Source organism: Nyctibius grandis, chromosome 1 (assembly GCF_013368605.1).
Source record: "Nyctibius grandis isolate bNycGra1 chromosome 1, bNycGra1.pri, whole genome shotgun sequence".
Taxonomy (NCBI): domain Eukaryota; kingdom Metazoa; phylum Chordata; class Aves; order Nyctibiiformes; family Nyctibiidae; genus Nyctibius; species Nyctibius grandis.
The window spans coordinates 104,207,102-104,228,048 of NC_090658.1; the positions used below are offsets into that span (position 1 = coordinate 104,207,102).

Consider the following 20,947-nt stretch of genomic DNA (forward strand, 5'->3'; position numbering starts at 1 on the left):
ATATATTGAAAAGTCTTAAATCTTTTTTCATTCCGGATCTGCATTTCTCTGCTGACACGAGTGTGTTAGCAAGCACTACTCAGCCTTTTCGAGCAGTCCCTACCACTTCAGCGTTTGTTTTTAGCCCCAGCGATGGTAGCGTGGGTCACACTAGGTGGCACTCTGGTTGTTGTACACTGGTGGGATTGTGTGCAGTATAATGCAGCCTTACAGTGTGTGGTGTTAAATTGCTCCTCAAAATGAGGCTTTCACAATGGCTGTGGCTGTAGATGATGTAATTCAGATGACAGATAATTCCCATGTAGTGACTGCAGCATTGTTAGTGATAAACTCCCTACTGTGCAGGCATTGTAAATGATTAGAAAATGACATGATCATACAGAAAAAGCGTGGTTCACTTAGGAATATCGTGCACTGCATTTATGACTGGAAAAAAAAAAAATCTTAAAAAAAAAGGCTGCTAGGATCTAATTTGCCTTTCTGCAAAACCTAATGAGGAACAGAAGACATGAATAGGACCAATGTGGCCTTGGTCTAAACAGAGTGCACGGCTTAGCCCAGGCCACTGCACAGGGTAAAGGAGAAACCACAAACTGCTCACCACTACTGAGGACCTGAAGTTCATTCAGCTCCCCCCTGTCGTGTCAGTCTTTGCTCCCACATGGTTATACAGAGAAAGAAGGCTGGGCTTAAAATATATTTAAGCATGACCCACAGAACAGGCAGTGATTGAATGTTGCTGTGTTTTAAGAAATAAAGATTACTAAAAACTTACAGACAGAAACTGTTGGCACTTATAAAAAATGATGAAAGTTAGTGTTACTAGTTATAGCTGTAAGAAATGATGAGAAGGAAAAACATTTATATAAAGTAACTAATTTACGTGAGCTGGTGTGACAAGGATTTTCCCCTGTAAGGTAGCCAGCTACATGTGAAGTGTGTAGAAGCATTTAAATTGTAGCTGAAACACACTTGATTCCCTCTGTCCTGACTCCCAGTAACTACCAAATAAATCTCCACCAATACAATGCAGATCTGTCAGCTTTTATTTTTTCAAAATAATATCTTAAAAAAATTGGTGTTAAAATAACTTTAAGAATGAATAGTTGTTCTAATAAACAAAATAAAACTAAATATTAAGCCTCATTAGTAAATATGAAATAACTGAAGAACAGGATTTTTTAAAACATATTTTCTGTCTTTTCGCTATTAATGGCTGCAGTATCTACACTGAATGCAGAAGGGATGTGTAAGGTGATGTAAGAGACACCCTCTGTGCTAATCTGTGCTACCCTGGCATTTGCCTGTACACCACTCCTTTTGAAGTGTATGGCAATTTGGTGTCATCAACACCCGTATATGGCTGATTTGAGTTCACAATGTATAAGGAAGTTTAGAAGAATGTGCGTATGTCACGGTTTAAAGCTGGGCCAGCTATTAACCAGGTGGCAGATGCTCTCTGTTAACCCTCTCCCCCCCACCTAAGGGAAAGGGAAAGGGAAAAGGGAGAGAGACTTATGGGTTGGAAAGTTAAAACAGTTTTAATAAACTATAATAATGAAAAAGAATATAATAACAATAATAATAGAAATAACCAAATATATACAAATATGTACAAAACCAAGATCAAGAGCTTGGAAATCCTCCTCAGGCAGAATTGCTCCCCCCAGTACAGGCAGAGGGGAAAAGGCAGTACCTCCACCCAGCACGGGCAGAGGGGAAAATGCAGTAGCTCCACCCAGCACGGGCAGAGGGCAAAATGCAAAAGCTCCACTGCCATCACACCTGCAGGCTTTTAACTGGAGATTTGGCAAAGCTGGTACCAATCAGTGGGAGACAGGAGGGCCCCTCCCTCCTGGGCCCCACCTCCAGGAGGCAGTGGGTTAGTGATAAACAGGAAAGTGAGAATGACATGTATGGGATGGAATACCTTGCTGGTCAATCCTGGGTCACCTGCCCCGTCCACTACTCCCTGCAGGTACAACCCCCTTCGGCTCTTTACTCATAAGCAGTGACCTTGGGTTCTCTAAGACTATTTGGCCTGGTTTGAGCCAAACCAGGACATTCCACCCCTTATTCCATACCATTCATGTCATACTCAGATCATCACTACCTTTTCATTTTCAAATATATATATACATATCACTAGTCTATGATTCATCTTTATGCAAAAAGTCCATCAAGTTCATGGCAAATAGTAGGACTGTGTTTCCACCCCTGGGGCAGTCGATTCCAGGTATACTGGATACCTCTCCAGGTAAAAGCAAACTGTGGCCTGCACTTTGGTGCCAAAGGAATAGAGAAAAAGGCATTAGCAATGTCTATGGTGGCGTACCACTTGGCTGCCTTTGACTCCAGTTCGTATTGAAGTTCTAGCATGTCTGGCACAGCAGCACTCAGCGGTGGCGTAACTTCATTTAGGCCACGATAGTCCACAGTTAATCTCCATTCTCCATCAGACTTTCGCACTGGCCATATAGGACTATTAAAGGGTGAGCGAGTCTTGGTAATCACTCCTTGATTTTCTAATTGTCTAATCAGTTTATGAATGGGGATCAGGGAGTCTCGATTGGTGCGATATTGTCGTCGGTGCACCGTGGTAGTAGCAATTGGCACCTGTTGTTCTTCAACCTTCAGCAACCCCACAACAGAAGGATCTTCTGAGAGGCCAGGCAAGGTAGACAGCTGTTTAATGTCCTCAGTCTCTACAGCTGCTATACCAAAGGCCCATCTGTACCCTTTTGGGTCCTTAAAATACCCTCTCTTGAGGTAGTCTATGCCAAGGATGCATGGAGCATCTGGGCCAGTCACAATGGGGTGCTTTTTCCATTCATTTTTAGTTAGGCTCACTTCGGCCTCCAATACAGATAACACTTGAGATCCTCCTGTTACTCCTGAAATGCTGATAGATTCTGCCCCTTTATGATCCGATGGCATTAGGGTGCACTGTGCACCAGTGTCTACCAAGGCTCAATACCTTTGTGGTTTTAATGTGCCAGGCCATCGAATCCACACAGTCCAATAAACTCGGTTGTCCCTCTCCTCCACCTGGCTGGAGGCAGGGCCCCCCTAATTAAGAAATGGATTCATGCTGCTCACAGGGACTGGACCTTCATTTCTCCTATTCACACTTGGGAAAAAGTGATTTGAGGCCCATCTCCCCTGACTGGGGTCCTGCTCACTGGTAACTGGAGCAGCCATCCTCCTAGAAAAATTCTCTCTGGTATTTCTTTTAGCTTGCAACTCACGTACTCGTGCCTGTAGGGTACTGGTAGGTTGTCCATGCCATCTGCTCATGTCCTCCCCATAACCACGCAGGGCAAACCACAGGATACCTCGTGATGTGTTCTGTTTCCTTTGAGCTGGTCCTGTAGGAGGGCGTTTTCTCCTAACGGCTGCAACGCGCGCCTGTGTAGGTAGAGAGTCAAGTTTATTCTCGATCTTGGACAGTTTGTCTGACAGTTGTTTAAATGAGTCCTTGTTTTCCTTAGTCAGTTTTTCCACAGCAGAGATGCGTGTCTGCAGTGGGGAAGAAATACTATCTTCATACTGTCGCATACAGTTAGCCATTTCGCCCACAGTAGAATGTGCCATATCATCTTCTCCCCATACTAATATTGACAATGTATGGGTATATGTCGGTGGAGCATTCTTCACAACCTTCCGGAACATGGATCGGTTGCATTCCACTTCATCAGGATCTACAGGATCTACAATGTTCCGTGGGTGTCTATAAATGATCTCTTGCACAGCCAGTTCTCTAAGGTAGTTAATACCTTTTTCTATAGTGGTCCATTTGCTTAGGTGACTCATAACATCATCTTTATAGGGATACCTGCTCTTTACAGCTGACAAGAGTCGCCTCCAGAGACTGACAGTGTTTGACTTTCTTGCGAGCGCCTTATCAATACCACCATCTCTGGACAGGGATCCCAACTGTCTGGCTTCTCTGCCATCCAATTGCATGCTGTCTGCCCCATTATCCCAGCATCGGAGCAGCCAGGTAATAATAGGTTCACCGTCATAACGGCTGAAGTCTTTCCTTATATTTCTCAGGTCCTTCAGGGATAAGGAGTGGTAGGTTATCTCTACGTCCGAGTCCTCTTGTGATAGTTCTGCTTTAGAAGGGCCTTTCTTCTGTGATGGGTCTGCTTTAAAAGGACGATCGAGGAAACCCCCATCTGTGTCAGGCCCTAACTCTGCCTGAGAAGGGCCCTCACCTGGGTCATATGATGGCTCTGCCTTAGAAGGCTCCGAGTCATCATCCTTCACTTCACGAGCTGATTTCTTTTGGTATTTCTTCCTGGTTACAGGAGCAATTGGTACAGATTCGATAGATGCTGGAGTCTGAGTAGATGCAGTGGCTGTCGTGGGAGTGCTGAGAGTCTGAGTAGCTGCAGTGGCCATCTTGGGGGGTGTAGCAGCTGTGGTACAGGCTGCTGAGGTTTCAGTGGGTTTAGTGGCTGTAGCGGCAGTACACACTGTAGGATCTGAGGTGGCTGCATAACACCTACAACTGTCCCTGCATCGATATTTAATCTTATCCCACATCAGAAACACATTCAGGACAACCAAAAATAAAAACATGCCACCTAGACAGCACCATCCTAATTTCGCAAAATCTAGTGGAATCAGCTTGGCAGAAAAGGAGAAGGTGCTATTTCCCAAAGTAAAACTGGAAGTGTAATCATTAACAGAATCAGCTAAAGGACGCTTGGAGCGTGCAGATGAAGTTGCTGCTACTGATTCGCGATTAAAGCTGCCCATCATTGTGTCATAGAGATAAGAGATCGGAATATTAACTGCCCAGTTTATCACAGCATAAATCAGTATCAAACCCCATACCAAAACAATACATTTCGACCAGCGCCCACTGCTAAACTGCATGTAAACATTCATAAGAAGCAAGCAATAACACAGTGCCCACGGCAGGTAAGGCATCATTGCAATACTCAACTGTGAAAGAAACTCCATAAAAAGATGAGATAACACAGCATTCAAAAATGACATCACCATCTTCACTATCTGTTTTAACTTTCCAACCCCTCATAAATCTCAAAGGAAGAAATGTGATATTCTCTCAGCTGAGCTCTCTGTGTCTCCTCCCACCAGAGCCAGGATTCAACTTATCAGAGTAACCTGTTGGAGCTTCTCTCGAGCCCCACGTTGGGCACCAATAAATCTGTCACAGTTTAAAGCTGGGCCAGCTATTAACCAGGTGGCAGATGCTCTCTGTTAACCCTCTCCCCCCCACCTAAGGGAAAGGGAAAGGGAAAAGGGAGAGAGACTTATGGGTTGGAAAGTTAAAACAGTTTTAATAAACTATAATAATGAAAAAGAATATAATAACAATAATAATAGAAATAACCAAATATATACAAATATGTACAAAACCAAGATCAAGAGCTTGGAAATCCTCCTCAGGCAGAATTGCTCCCCCCAGTACAGGCAGAGGGGAAAAGGCAGTACCTCCACCCAGCACGGGCAGAGGGGAAAATGCAGTAGCTCCACCCAGCACGGGCAGAGGGCAAAATGCAAAAGCTCCACTGCCATCACACCTGCAGGCTTTTAACTGGAGATTTGGCAAAGCTGGTACCAATCAGTGGGAGACAGGAGGGCCCCTCCCTCCTGGGCCCCACCTCCAGGAGGCAGTGGGTTAGTGATAAACAGGAAAGTGAGAATGACATGTATGGGATGGAATACCTTGCTGGTCAATCCTGGGTCACCTGCCCCGTCCACTACTCCCTGCAGGTACAACCCCCTTCGGCTCTTTACTCGTAAGCAGTGACCTTGGGTTCTCTAAGACTATTTGGCCTGGTTTGAGCCAAACCAGGACAGCGTACTTACACTTCACGTAATTTTTTTTGCTTCACTTAGATTTTGAATGAGGGAAAATCTGAAGATAAAAGTCTAACAGTAGAATCTTCACAAAGAGGTGAAGTTTCATACATGTGTGTTTATGCATGGAGTACTCCTATAGATATTGGGAAAGTTGTGATGAGATTCAATTTGAAGTTAACACACCTAAATCCAGGTGCTTATGGTGAGCTGTGTTCATATGCATTGTCTAAATTGTCCCTATAATCTGAGTGGTTATACAGCTAGTATAGCCTAGAGAGTGAGTCAACTAACCAGCTACTAGAGGTTCACTCCATTTGACTAAACATAAACATCTGTGTTGTTGGAGATTTATGAGACACACACATGAGTAGGAGAATGACGTAGGTCTTATGGGAAACCCGCTATTATCTGGGAAGAGACAGATCAGGCAGGATAAACTGCATCTTAAATGGTGGTAAACATGTTTAGCAACAGATTTGAGGCCTGGAGGGCTTGTCAGTACAGTGGGTGAGGTTGGTGGAGCAATTCAGATGACTTGCAGTAGGTGCCTAGAGTACCTACTGAGCTATTCAATTGTCCAGCATAGGTGCTTAGTGTGATCTGAGATGATGCATCATATTCAGTGGGATATGCAGTGGGAAGCAAGTTCACTTAGGTCCTGTGGCATATCTGCTGTCCCCATGTAGATATCTCAGATAGTTTTAAGTGTCTCAAATGTTCTAGATGGTCAATTGACTTTCTTCTTATGTCACTATTTCAGGGTGTGAAACATGGCTGTTCAAGATCCATTGATTGCACTAACTAGCTTTCCAGGGCTTTTAATTCAGTTTCCTAAAGATAGGTGGCATTTGAGTGACATCTGAGGTGTGCTAGAGTATCCAGGGCATGCATGTGGAGTTCTCTGGTGAGGCATAAGATCTATGAGAGACCCATGCTCTTCTAGACTTGCAGCTGGAGGCCAGTTGGGATATAGCAGGATATCTCAAAGAGCTCTAGAAGCTCATGTTTAGGAAGCTTAAATCTTGCTTCCACTGGAGAAAATGGGCTCTTCAAGACCTAGCCAGCATGTATTCATCTGTGTAGGCACCTACATTGAGATGTCTTAATCTGAACTGCCCCTTAAGTTTTCCTCGTGTTTGCAGAAGTAGTTAATCTCTCAGTGGATCTAAGGAGCTGTTTGCTGTGTGATGTTACTGCCTCTGCTCCATCATTTAAGTGTATTCTAATAACACTGCAACCTGGGAGGTAGTCAAGATGCCGGGGATTTTTTTTGGCTATTGTTCGTGGCTTGTTTCTCTGAGTCATGGCACTTATCTGGAGGATAATATTTCCTCAAAATAGAAAATCCTTCCGAGTATTGGAATCAATTTAGGAATGATTTAGGGGAAAGACATGATGAACAAAAATAAAAGATGATACACATATGAGGATTACGTTTCTCTTGCATCTGAATTATGTCTAGAGACAGTTATGGCTTTGTAACTTGGTACCCATAATTAGATAAATATAACTGTTGTTCTTAGTTATACCACTGACTTTTGCAGCTGCAGAAGTCCAGAAATCGTACATTCTTCTGTGTCCCAAGTAATTACATATAAGATATAGAAAATATGGAATGGGAAATTTGGTGGTTTATTGAGTTGAGTACGTTAGAAAATAATTTGTCCTGTGGGTATTGAAAATCCCTGAGATGTATGTTATTAGGATTTAGGCAAGCTTTCAACATATGCATTTCACATGCTTTTAATAATACGTGGCTTTTTAAAAATCCAGTTTCATAATGCAATAACTACTGTAAGTCATTTTCCTGGCACCTGTAGAACATGCTCAGACAGATTACAGTATTTTGTATAATTATAGGCTGTATATATAAATATCCAAATTAATACTTGAATGAACTCTTCCTTCAACACCCAGTACGTTTTCACTGATGACACTGGAGATGAGCACCTGTAAAAGAAAGCAGAATTTGGCCTCAGTAAGTAACCACAATTTTAGTAAGATAATTTCTGTGAAAATTGGTGATCATTTATTTTCAAACCACTGCAAACATTCTTTAATTTAACAAATGTTAAATATTTAGAATAATTTGCAGTTGGTTGAAAAAACCATGCCAAACCAAAGCAAAACCTGAAACTTTAAACTTTCAGGCATCCAAAATTAGGCCTTTTGAAACTCAGACCTTGTAAAATTTCTGAAGCAAGTCATTACTCAATAGCCTTTTTCTATTTCAGTTTCATCATCATTTTGCAGCTTAGGAACTGCCATGAAACACTTCTCCTTCCACCCTCCTCAGCTCCCTGCTGTCGGGTCTCTTTGCAGGATGCTGCTTTTCAAGGCTTCAGTTGGTAACGTTTTTGTCCAGATGTTACAGTACCATCCAGCCACCTCTGGCCAGACGCCTGCTTTCTCTCAGGCCTCCTTGGGGCACGTGTAACCTCTTCACATTTCTCTTGTCAGCCAGCAATACTTTTTTTTTTTGATGCTGACTCTCCCCATAAGCCTTCAAGCAAAATTCATTCTATATCAGTCTGCCCCGAAGCAGTCTATAGACTCTTCATTTGGTCCAGCAGATCAGCAGTTAAACTTTTACCTGTGTTGGGCGAAAAGGTAAGAAGGGTGTATTTGTTTGTAGATGACTTGGCTGAGATAAAGGTCAGCTACCCAGCTGTTTCTCAAGTTCCTGATACCCCTTACCGCAGTTAGGTGTTCCGAGCCTGCAATGCAGGTAGCAATTTTGAAGCACTCTTGTGTTGGTCGTGAAGGCTGTGGCCTTCATACAGGGTGGCCAGAGGAGGAGACAGCTCAGCTGTGGTGGTCCATTCCCGTAAATGATGTCCAGAAGGCAGAGGAATAATGGGATGTTCTGGGACCTGTTCACCTTCCTCTGCTTCAGCTGCTCTGGCTGTTAAATCCCTGATGGGGTCACCATACAAGAGACATGCTGCCTGCTTTCCTCCTCTCTTCCCTGAGGTGGCAGTGTGGAGTTGAGAGAGTTGGGTCTGGCCTTCACTCCCTGTTCTCCTGGCACCTATTTCTGCTGGGAGCAGCTGGATGGTGTCGGCTGGCGCTGAAGCTTGCCCCTGGGTTTTGCCTGAGCCGTGGATCTTGGAGCCCAAGGATTGAAGTTTAATCTGCTGCTGCTTTAAAATAGCTAGAGCAGTTCAAGGTCTGATCTTCTCAAAGATTTGAAGATGGAGCTGTGTGGCCAGTTGTCTAATCTCTGACTATAAGTGGTTGTAGGGTAAACTGTATTCCACCTGGGAGCTGCAATTCCCAGTCATCAACCATTGCAGCAGAACCGTCATTGAGCGTATGATGGGGTATACTCTTCCTGTATTTTATTCCTCATCTAAGCTCCGAGTTATCTCTTCCTGAATTCTTTGTCAGTTGAAAAAAAAACCTGCTAACTCTTAGGTCTAAGAGAATGAGTGTGGAGTTCTTGGAATTTCTGGGACTCATCTGAATCACAGCAAGGATCAGAGGCATTAAGGATCATTGCCGAGTTAAATTTAGACTCTTATCTCTACATATAGTGGGATATCTGGGCAGGATAACATTTACGAAGCAGGTAGCTCATCCGTTTGATTCTCTTCATCCTTAATCCCATAAAACCATCAACAAGGAACAAATTCCTCTTTTTTGTAAGACAGCTCACTGGATATAAAACCTCTCCTGTTTGGGGTCATGACTTTTGGTACCTCAGTGGTACCTGAAAGCTGAACAGCTCTTTCAGATTTTGAGCAGTGGTTGCCAGGACAGCTTAAACAGCTCCAAGTATAACCTTTGTTATATTGTGTGCTGGCAAGCCTTTATTTTTTGCCTTATTCTCTATCTTGTGCTACTTTAATTTTCACTTTCTCTTTGGCTTGTGTTTATCTCTCTGTCATTCTGCATGTGACCTTTGGGCTGTGCAACAAAATGCTTGCTGGTTATCTGGTATGCTGGTTTAGTACCATGAAACAGCATGTCCCATTTATCCTAAATGCTCCATTGCTTTTGCTGTGTTTCATAAACAACAAAAAAAAAAAAAAAAAAAGAGGGGGAAGGGATCTTAGATCCGAAACTACCTGAAATGCATTCCTAGTAGGCTTTTGATCATGTTATTTTAGGATAAAAGATAGCAGGCATGGTTTGATTGGCAAAGTGGAATAACCTTTCCTTTACTACGTTTGCTAACTATCTGAAACCAATGCTAAAGCATAAATTAGCAGTGTACAAAGGATGAATGGTCTCAGCATTTTGCAGACTAACAAGTGCACAGATACTCAACAACGTTGCGCTTTAATGTGTAATACACCTGTCCCGTGTTAAGAGCATAGTGCATTTCAGAGTCAGAGACGTGCTTGACAAGTTACAGAAATATATGGTTAAATGCAAACTCATACAAATCTGCATGAGCTGTTTCATGTCTCGATGTTAACCTTTCATTTGCCATATCTTACTGTTAACCCCTTGTTTATGATTAAGCAGCCTCTAAGATCAAATTGCAGACAAGTGTTGGTCTAATCCTTTATTCATGTTATACTTCTTAAGGGTTTATGTGCCAGAAAAAGTCTTTTGCTAATGTCCCCTTAAAACCTTCCAGCATTGGTGGGTATAAATTTGTGTCTTTGGGTTTTTCGTTAAAAAAAAAAAAAAAAAAAAAGAAAAGAAACACAACAATCCATGATAGTATTTTTAACAGCTTTGCTCATCTGGGTTTTTTGTTTTAGCCAGCGCTGAGTTTGCATTTGGGTCTAGTCAGGTGTCTGGAACAAAGCCCCTGGCGGGGTCAGGTCTTTGCTATATCGTGGTGGTTCTTGTAGGCTTCGGTGGTAGTCTCCTTTGATGCTTTAGAATATCATATTTCTTTGCTCTAGCAGACAAGTTTTAGAAGAAATTTCAGTTTCCCTTTTCTGAATCTCAAGTTTAATCCTGTTGTCTCTGTCTCTTTCCTTGCTGAGACTAAAGTTACGACTTTATAGAATTTCAATTAGCTGAAAGTGGTCATTTTCTCTTTAAGTTACTTGCATGTTTATTTATCATCTTCCCGTAACATGGAATGTGATTTTGCATTTTATTTTTATATGGAAAACCCCACAACTGATATAAATGCAATTCGTCAGTTCTTTTGTCCTTGATCTTTTCTTTGGTTCAAGAGCATAAGTGACTTGCAAAGTTAAAGTGACTATAAAGTTAATTTTTGGTTCATGGAAAAACAAAGAACAGCAGAAAGCATTGTTAATAGAGAGGTGATAGTCTTCTCACTCAGGAACGGCTGGTAAGTATTGCTAAATTGGTTATTAAGTATCATAAATACATATTTCTTACCTCTTTCTAGGAAGATGGAAAGGCACAAATACTACTAATAATCTGTAGAGATAGATATATTTGGAATGCATTCATTCCTAGCTAATATTTAGAAATGGTTAAATTCTAGGAATAGCTGCAGATATACCCTGTGCATTTAACTAAATTGACCTGGAATATGCAGCAGTAAGCCAGGATTGTTTGGAGCACTGAGCTTGTAATCAGTGTTTCCATACTGATTCTTGTATTTTTGCTGCCTCATTTTTTTAATTCCAGTTCGGAGGCACCTGATTTTCTGAAAAAGTGAATTACCTACTCAAGAAAAAAAAAAAATCCAGATTTAAGGTATATGTGAAAGAGGATGTGCAAAATCAGAGACTTTCTAAATTACTGATTACATGACAAAACACAGATTGTCAGCCGTAAAATAACAACATGTGTTTCTTCTGACCTATCCTGAATTAGATTTGATTTGACATTTTTATGACAGTCAGAGTGGCACCAATTCTAACAGGAGTTTTGAAGTAACAGAGAATGCATTAGGGAGTTTTTCTCTTTGGAAGAACATGGTATCAAGCTGATTGTTAAACATGTAAACAGTTTAAAAAAGTATATACTAAATCACGCTCCATTAAAACTCAGATAGTCTAATATAATCATTGTTTAGAAACGTCAGTGCCCACGTGTCTTAAATATGCACTTGCATTGGAAAATTTAAATTTGCAGTATTTTTAAGCAAATTCTTAACTCCTGCAAAATTTGTGGATGAAGAACAACATTGGCAGTGTACTTGTGTTAGGCGATATTTACTTTAATATGTTTTTGATTAGACAGTTAATATAGCACAAAAACTTGCAATTTTTCATTCAAATGCTGGACACTTTTGTCTTTAACCTTTTACGTAATTTCTGCTTTATCAGGATAATCATAATGTAAGTCTTTTTTTTATAAGAGTACGTAATGCAATGTTTCAATATTATTATACTGTAATATATTTTACCATATATCATTATTATTATTAGACATGTTATTATTAAACCAGAAGCTACAGCTGTGTGAAATTAAATCAGTCTCGGTCCGTTGCATTGCAAAGTCCTGAATCTTCTTTTCTGATGAGAGAGGAGAAAGAGAGGTGTATTTTCAAGCGGAAAAGCCGTTTGTTTATACAAACACAGTGATGTCATTTACAAAGACTATATGTTTTTTTTTTTTATGTGCTTTTCTATTAACTAAGGGGTGAGGGGCAAGTCAGGACTCCGCTCAGTCCCATGTGGATGTGTGTTCTAAATCAGTGAGTCCTCTGGGCCTTGACCGAAAGTTGCTTTTCTAAGCTGACTAGAATACAGCTTTTTACTGTGGGTAAAGGGAGCAAATGCACAACTGCACCTGTACTTTAAGCGTGCTACAAATGCAAATACAAATTGAGGCCATGAAAGAGAGTGAAAAGAAAGATGTTTTGTGCCTCTATGTAGTTGCCTGTCTATCAGTGGTACAGGGTATTCTGTAACAGCCTTCTAGTCCCTTTGGGTTACGGTATAAAATTTTCTAAGCATTATTGTCAAATTTTACCCAAGTGCCCTGAGAGTGGTCAGCAGTGAGCATCTGTATTCTTGGAAATTCTTCGGAGGCTGATCCTACTTCTTTGCTGTATTATTCATTCTAGATCCTAGTAGTAAAATGTCATAGAATACTTTGATGGAACTGGCCCCTGGGGATAAAATCTCTGGGTTTCATTATTGTAATTCCTTTTCAAATAAACAAGGAAAGCTCAATGGTAACACCTGCTTGGCAAGTCACTCGGTAGTTCTTTCTCAGCATGAGAAACCATCCACATCTACCCTTGCTGATGTGTGGTGGTTTTAGTAGGTTTTGTATATTGGTAACAAAAATGAAGCTGAAGCTTCAAAACACAGATGTTTTTCAAACCAAGTATGTTGGTGATTAGACTTGCTTGCATTTTGATAGTTTACATTTCTGTCTGGTTTTCATAAGTATTTAGATGCTTCTTGGCCATTGTATTCAGAGCTGCACACAGATGCTTACAGAACAGGAGCATAGGAGGAGGATAAAGCTCCACTTTTATAAATAGTAACTTTGTGAACAGTGTTCTAGACAGACTGGCTCTTACGATTTGTTTCACCTTTATCTGCCAGAAGGTTTAAATCTGCTGCAAAGTCCCAGCACACAGCACTGCTACCCTGAGCAAGCTGTTGCACTTGTATGATAGTAGTGAAGCAGCAGGCTATTTATAGCTGACAAATCAGTGAAAAATCACATCAGCTGCTATGAAAACACCACGTACAAATAAAAATTCGACCCCTGACAAGCTGTGAGAGCAATCTCTGATCCTTCACTTTAATCTTCTCTTCTGTGGATCATTGGATACGTCATAAAAACGTAAGAAGTGAAAAACCAAATCTGCTAACTAAACCCCTGCTATTTGCTGCGCTGCTTCCTTTTGGATTTGGAGTGTAGCTAATAGTTTCAAAGGTTGCTGCATATTTCTCTACTTTATCTTGCTTGAGTTACTAAATGAAACGGGAAGTTAAAATGCACGCGAGAATATTCTGTTGCTCGTAAATGCTATGTCATCTCTGTGAAAGGCCATCAGCGTTACAGCCCAGTGTTGAAGCAGTGATGTTTATTTAAGAGGATTGGTGGCCAGAAATAAGCCACAGTGTCTAATCAGACACAGGCCCTGCCTGGGCACCGTGCCACAACGTTTACTGCGTGTGCACTTCTCATAAGCAAAATGGCTACGTACTGAGGAGGATGGACATGAAGTCTGGAAGAAATTATGGTGCAAACGGCAGTTCTTAACTTTCTGAGGAGGGTTTAAGTGTATGTAAATATACTGGAATGAATGGAACTGTGCAACTGTGAGTTACCGAAAGCGAAATGGGGAATGTCTGTGGATGTGTGAGGGCTGAAAAGGAAGAACAGTGTTTAGATCCTGCCAAAGCTCCCTTAAGTCCAGACAAACATTCCCCTGGAAAAAAATATTTCAGAAGAAAAAAGAGAAAGAAATCAACCGAGGAGGGACCAGATTCAGTACAGGTTAAAGAAAATGAAGAAAAAAGCCAGTATGGAGTGGGGATTTCAGAAAACACCGAGATTCGTCCCAAGGGTGTGGGATTGGCTGATTCCTTTGCCCAGAGAGCGACAGTGGCTGGTAATGCTCTGCCTGTGAGTACAGACCTTTCAGCTGATCTTGTTAAAGCAAAAGTTTTACTGGGTGAAACAAAGAGTGATTCTCTTTGTGGGGGCAGTTTTCATGGTGATAATCAAAGGTTTACCAAGTCTGATGAAACAGAGACATGGTTAAAGGAACAAGACAAGAAGAATTCAGAGAAATGCAGTACTTGGAAGAGGAAATACTCGGAGGATGGCAACAGGAGAGAATTAGCATTCCTGAAGAAATCTAGTGATCTTTATTGTGGAAAAGCAGCCAGCTTGGATTCTGCTTTCCACATTTTAGGCAGAGAGCGTGAAGAAACTGGGTTAAACATAACTTCCTGCAGAATCATTGAAGATGTCCCAAAAAGCAATAAATCTGAAAAGTTGCACCACTTTCTTTCTGAAAGCAAAAATGATCCGCTGCTTGAACAAAAGAGGTTTTATTCTTCTGATGCTGTGCTTTCCCAGTTGCCAAAAGAAAAGGCATTATTTAGCATTCCACCAAACAGGAGCAAGGTAAATATTTTGGTGCAGTACGTTATCTTTGAAAGTTAGCTCAGAATAAGTATTGGAACAGTATTTTTTTCTATTAAAAAAATAACTTGACTTTACTGTATATAAGCCTTTTACCCATGCTATGATACTACAGGTAGCTGTAGGACAGAACGTATTACCTGATCTTTTTCATAGGTTAAGTAATACCTCTATACTTCAGGAGTATTGATGTATCCTTGTGCTGTTTGCTGTCTGTAGTTTAATTTGTTTCCTAATTTAGGAAAATTATTTTCATGTTAAAATGGTTCTAGAAGGTGGAGTGAATTCTAGAGAGTAGTTTAAGTTCACATTCAATATCTGCAGTAAATTTTCTTATCAACTCTTCATGGTCTTGTAATTCCCTTGGGTCTTGTATCAAGGAAAGGAATATTTCTAATGCTTTTCAGTTGTGGCCAGTAGGAGCTGAAGAAAGATAACAATGTGTATGCAGCTTGAAATAGAAGTGAGCATAAATCATGTTAATAATGCTCCACACTTCTTTTAAAAAAAGACCTTTCCTCCCAAACTGTGTAGATGACCTATTAATATTAATTACTGAAATTCCATCTTCCTCTGAGGGTAGGATTATTTTCCTTATACAATAAAAGAAACCCAAGTATGAACTTAGCTGCAGAATATCTGAAGGAAAGCAATTTTTTGTTGGTATCCATGCTTACCAATTCAATCCATATTACCAGTTCTGCCCCACTTATCTTAAGCACAACTGAAATCTTGAGTGTGGGTCAAATGCCAATACCAGGATCTGGTCCAAAACTCACTCCCTTTGCTCAACGGGGATATCTGAGATTTGAGTTGAGTGAACAGAGGGAATGGACATATGCCAAAGGCACTCTTCCCAGCAAAGAGCTAACTGCACTTCTGTTGTTTATATAATTTACTTTTGTAACAGGAATCAAATTATACTTTTTCCGAGCTTAGTTTTTAAGTACAGATAACACACCCCATTACAACACACAGTACGCACTGGTACAAATAGCCTCCTAATACATGTGGAGGTCTTTGCCCTTTTAATCTTAGCTGGAATTCAAGAACAGCTTAGGCAAGTTCTTTGATTTGAACAAAACGTCATTGCTAAGTAAAAGAGTTATGAGGCCTTGTCTGTTCAGTCAAACATGGCTGCTTTTTTCTGTATAATCAGAGTAATACAACTTATAATATTGCTACAGTTACTACTCCAGCCAGACACATACGCCTTGTTTACCACAGGGGAAAGGGGGGTGGAGGGGGCGAAGAGACTGCTGTTGAGCACCTACATCGATACTGAGACTTGTGCTGCTGATATCGATAAAACACTGCATAATGATATGAATATGAAACTAATGACAGATCAGGCTAAACACCTGAGTTCCTGAAATGTCTGGTGTTCAGTTCAGTTCCCTGTCTCAACCCAAGGTTCTAAGTAATTTTAAGAATGCCTAGCTTTGACCTGAAAACAAATCCAGGAAGAAAAATAGATAACAGAGTCGAGTTATTTTACAAAGTCATGACCACTTTCCTTTTGATTGCTTTTGAGAACTAAGGAAGCATTTGCATGTCTTATATTTCAGTATAAAACAGTAAAGCTGTTGTTTATACAAATCCACAAAGTTCCTGTCATCAGCCTGAGCTGATACACAAGGTTTGCAGTTACCAGTCTCAGTTTTTACCATTTTCTTTGCTGTAATTACAGAGATCAGTAGCCTCCACTCATCTTGTCAGCTTAACCACGCTGTAATATGCTCTCAGCTTACACAGTGCCTCAGATGTGGCTGATATTTGAAAGTGTGTTGGCTTTTCAAACTGAGAGACAAACACCAGAGGAAATTCATTGGTACAGGTGGTTAATTTGTGCTCTAACAGAGGTACGGCATTTTGCCCTCTGAAACAGCATAGTCTCCACTACTGGAATATATCCTTTGAGTTTCGTTCTGTGGCACGTCTTCTTATGCATGTAAAACAATTATGATTTTGTGTTCAAATCATACCACATTACTTCTGTTTTTCTATTTGCAAAATTCGGGTAAGCAGGGTGTTCTGAAGCTTCATTCCTGGCTGCTCACTAATAGCTTTGAGAGAAGAGATTTTTACTCTCTGCTGGGGCCTAATTTCTACAGCCTTTGTTCCTAATACAGGAAGCTGACTTCCTCAAGCAAGATATGCTCTGATACTGTTCTAACTCAGGGCTGCCCTATAGCATATGGCAGTTTGCATTAAGGTCAAGAAGTTGTGAATCAAGACTGAAACAGGCTTCCTGCAGCAACTTCCCCTTCTCAGTCATGTTGTAGCACAGATAGAGTAGAAAATCAAGGCTGTAGGTTTGGCATCTCTACGGGGGCTACTGCCACTGTGATATTTGATGTCCCTTGTGTTGAAACAAGCCATGGTTTTCATTCGGTGTCAGCAAAAGACAGCTACCAGCTGGTGTTACCATCAGTTTTTGGTGGTTGCCGAAACCAATGTCTTAATGTGTATTGCGTTATCAATCATTATCATTATTCTTCCAGCATAATTTGTGGTAGTTGCAGTTCCAGTTTACAGATGTAAACATTTTCTAGAAAAAAAAGTCTAATATATAAACAGAATCACTCATCTCCTTCCGATACTCAACTGTTGTCTTGGCTGCAAGTTCCTCAGCTGTCTTTTTGCCATGCATCTACGTACTGTTTGATACAGGGAATTTCTTACTTCATCTACAGTACTAATAATAATCTGCAAGAAAAGAAACGTGTATTTGAGCCAGGTTAAAGGCAATATACTTTAAATAAAAAAACGTAGATTATTTGTAATCAGCATATTCAGTAGAATACTTCAGGCTAAGTAGTCATCTGTTTATTTCAGTTATTATTGCAAATAGTTGTAAGATAACAAGACGCATTCCAGCTATGTCCGCCATCATATAATCTTGTATTACCTCTTCATGTAGTACACCTAAGGGAGGGAGAGATGCCAGTTGGTCTTCTGGAATGTGATTTGCAGGGCAAAGGTGCAAAAGTCAAGAGTTTTGCTTTATTGGCGTAGTATTGTTTGCTTCCTTGTAATACTCAGAAGCAGCAGGCGCAATCCACCTTGAATGCTGGTGAATGAAGGAGATCTATAATCATTGATGGAACTACAAAACTAGGGCTGGAAAGGATCTGGACAGGTCATCTAGGTCATCTCTGTGCCTGAAGGCAAGATAACTTAATGAAAACCATTCTTCACTGGTACTTGTTCTCATGTGTCTGCCTTATTGGTGCTTTTACTTGCTTCCTGCGTAATTATTCTGTTGCTTATCTGTCTTTTGTACTAAAAGGTGTTTTTAGCTAGAAACACTTATGCTTATTTTAAACTCAGTAGTTCTTTTCTGATTCCTGGAAGAGTTGATTTATTAGCTTTTTTGCAACAACATTTTACATACTTGAAGACTATTATCACATCTCCCCATGGTTTTCCCTACTTTAGACTAAATAAACCCAATTTTTCAGCCTTTCCTAACAGGACATGTATTTTTAGATCTTTGTCATTCTTGGTTTTCAATCTGCTTCAACTGATGCAATGTTTTTCAAGGGTGTTGCCCAAAGCTGGACTCGCAGCTCCGTAGAGTCTTGCGAGAGCTGAATAGGAGCATCTGAATTTATGGCCAAATGGAAACTCACAAAGTCCAACTGTAACGTCAGGGGAGATGACTTCTTGTGATCACATGCAAGTTCAAATTCCATTCGTGTAACTATACTTCCCTCAACATGCTGTCAGCAGTCCTTTTCAAACACAACACATAACTACTTAGCTTAGGTGGAAAATAGCATTTCAAAATCTCTCCATATTCATGTATTCTTTTTTCCTCTTACTTCTTTGTGGTGTTCTCACTTTTCTGGTTTAGGGCTAGCTGACGTCAGAATACATTTCATTATACAACGTACATCTCTAGCCAAATATATACTTTTATGCAGTTAAGTACAGCATGTCAAGTTTAGACTTGCTTCAAAACATGTGGGATAAAATGGAATCAGAGGGAAGACTCCTTACTATCTACGTCAGTCTTGCTCTTCTTCTGTTTGCACTGTAAAAAATGAGCCACAGAAATCCAGCACCACAACTGATCTTTTTTTGGAAGGTGTTCTCTGATCTGCTCTGCTCTTTGGACTCAAAACTGCATCACTGAAATCAGCGCAAGCAGAGAGCTTGAGGCTTTTTGGTGTATGGGTTTTGTGTACTGTGTGATGCAGAGGGAACTTACAGGCAGAGAAAAAACACTTGCAGTAGCAGAGGTGAACTAGTTCTCCCAGTTACAAACAAGTATTTAATGCCAATTAAGTCTTTTATCCTGAAATACAAGGGCTGTGCAGAGAATTACCTCTGTCACTTTTTCTTGCATAACTTGTAATTCACAGGCTTTGAGATAATACGGAGAACTGGGTCTGTAGCAAACAACTGTTCAAATTCATGCAAACTCAGTAACTTGTTCCATGCTCTAGGAACAAATGTCACAGAATCACAGAATCACAGAATGGTTAAGGGTTGGAAGGGACCTCTGGAGATCAGCTAGTCCAACCCCCTGCCAAAGCAGGTTCACGTACAGCATGTTGCACAGGGTTGTGTCCAGGCAGGTTTTGAATATCTTCAGAGAAGGAGACTCCACAACCTCCCTGGGCAGCCTGTTCCAGTGCTCTGTCACCCTCAAAGTAAAGAAGTTCCTCCTCATATTCAGATGGAACTTCCCATGTTTCAGCTTGTGCCCATTGCCCCTTGTCCTGGCACCACTGAGAAGAGTCTGGTCCCCTCCTCTTGACACCTACCCCTAAGGTATTTGTAAGTGTTGATAAGTTCCCCTCTCAGTCTTCTCCAAGCTGAACAGACCCAGCTCTCTCAGCCTCTCCTCATAAGAGAGATGCTCCAGTCCTCTGATCATCTTTGTAGACCTTCGGGACTCTCTCCAGAAATTCCTTACCTTTCTTGAACTGGGGGACCCAGAACTGCACACAGTACTCCAGATGTGGCCTCACCAGGGCCGTGTAGAGGGGCAGGATAACCTCCCTTGACCTGTTGGTCACACTCTTCCTAATGCACCCCAGGATACCATTGGCCTTCCTGGCCACAAGGGCACACTGCTGGCTCAAGGTGAACTTGTTGTCCACCAGAACACCCAGGTCCTTCTCTGCAGAGCTGCTCTCCAGTAGATCAGCCCCCAACCTGTACCGGTGCATGGGGTTATTCCTCCCAAGGTGCAGGACCCTACACTTGCCTTTGTTGAACTTCATGAAGTTCCTCTCTGCTCAGCTCTCCAGCCTGTCCAGGTCTTGCTGAATGGCAGCACAGCCTTAGGGTGTATCGGCCACTCCTCCCAGTTTTGTGTCATCAGCAAATTTGCTGAGTGTACACTCTGTTCCTTCATACAGGTCATTGATGAATAAGTTAAACAGGACTGGACCCGGTACTGACCCCTGGGGAACACCACTAGCCACAGGCCTCCAGCTAGATCACAGCCTTCTGGGCTCTGTTATTCCGCCAGTTCTCGATCCACCTCACTGTGCACTCATCTAAGCCACACTTCTTGAGCTTTCCTATGAGGATGTTATGGGAGACAGTGTCAAAAGCCTTGCTGAAGTCAAGGTAGACAACATCCACTGCTCTCCCCTCATTAACCCAGCCAGTCATGTCATCATAGAAGGCTATCAGATTGGTCAAGCATGATTTCCCCTTGGTGAATCCATGTTGACTACTTCTGATGACCTTCTCCACATGCTTAGAGATGGCATCCAGAATGAGCTGCTCCATCACCTTTCCAGGGATGGAAGTGAGGCTGACCAGCCTGTAGTTGCCTGGGTCTTCCTTCTTACCCTTTTTAAAGACTGGAGTAACATTGGCCTTCCTCCAGTCCTCAGGAACCTCTCCTGTTCTCCATGACCTTTCAAAGATGATAGAGAGTGGCTGGGCAATAACATCTGCGAGTTCCCTCAACAGTCGTGGGTGCATCCTGTCGGGGCCCATAGATTTGTCGGTGTCCAGTTTGTCAAAATGATCTCTAACTTGATCCTCCTCAATCAAGGGAAAGTCTTCCTTTCTCCAGACTTTCTCTTGAACCTCCAGGGTCTGGGATTCTTGAGGGCTGGCCTTAGCAGTAAAG

The 20,947-nt window shown here is 41.5% G+C and overlaps 1 protein-coding gene across 11 annotated transcripts in view; it reads left to right on the forward strand.

Annotated features, from left to right (window-relative positions):
• DST (dystonin) overlaps positions 1–20,947 on the forward strand; it is a 326,171-nt gene that overhangs the window by 132,571 nt on the left and 172,653 nt on the right. The window lies entirely within an intron of this gene.